We start from the raw sequence: 418 nt of genomic DNA on the forward strand, positions 1-418 counted from the left end.
CCATCTTGACAAGAGACTTACTTGGAATCCACACACAAGACTGAAACGACAAGAAACTGCTCGTAGATTCCGATTGCTACAACACTTACTTGACAAACGCTCTAAACTTCCCATTCACTACAAACAATTAGTATACACTACGATAATCAGACCAATTTGGACATTGACTGTTCTTATTTTTAAATCTATTCTCAGGCCACCGTTGAAGTACGACTGTGCAAATAGTCTCATTTCAAAAGTCAACAAATCTATTCTATCAAAAATGTGCGGAAACGAATTTCAATGTCGCCGTAGAAATTTAGAAAAAAAAATATTTCAAGAAACAAACCCACTTTTGAAAAACTACAATTTGTACACTTAAATTGGTATTCTACAAAAAATTAGTATACACTACAATAATCAGACCAATTTGGACATA

Source organism: Halyomorpha halys, unplaced genomic scaffold (genome assembly GCF_000696795.3).
Source record: "Halyomorpha halys isolate HHAL.00 unplaced genomic scaffold, Hhal_1.1 Scaffold142.1, whole genome shotgun sequence".
NCBI classification, from domain to species: domain Eukaryota; kingdom Metazoa; phylum Arthropoda; class Insecta; order Hemiptera; family Pentatomidae; genus Halyomorpha; species Halyomorpha halys.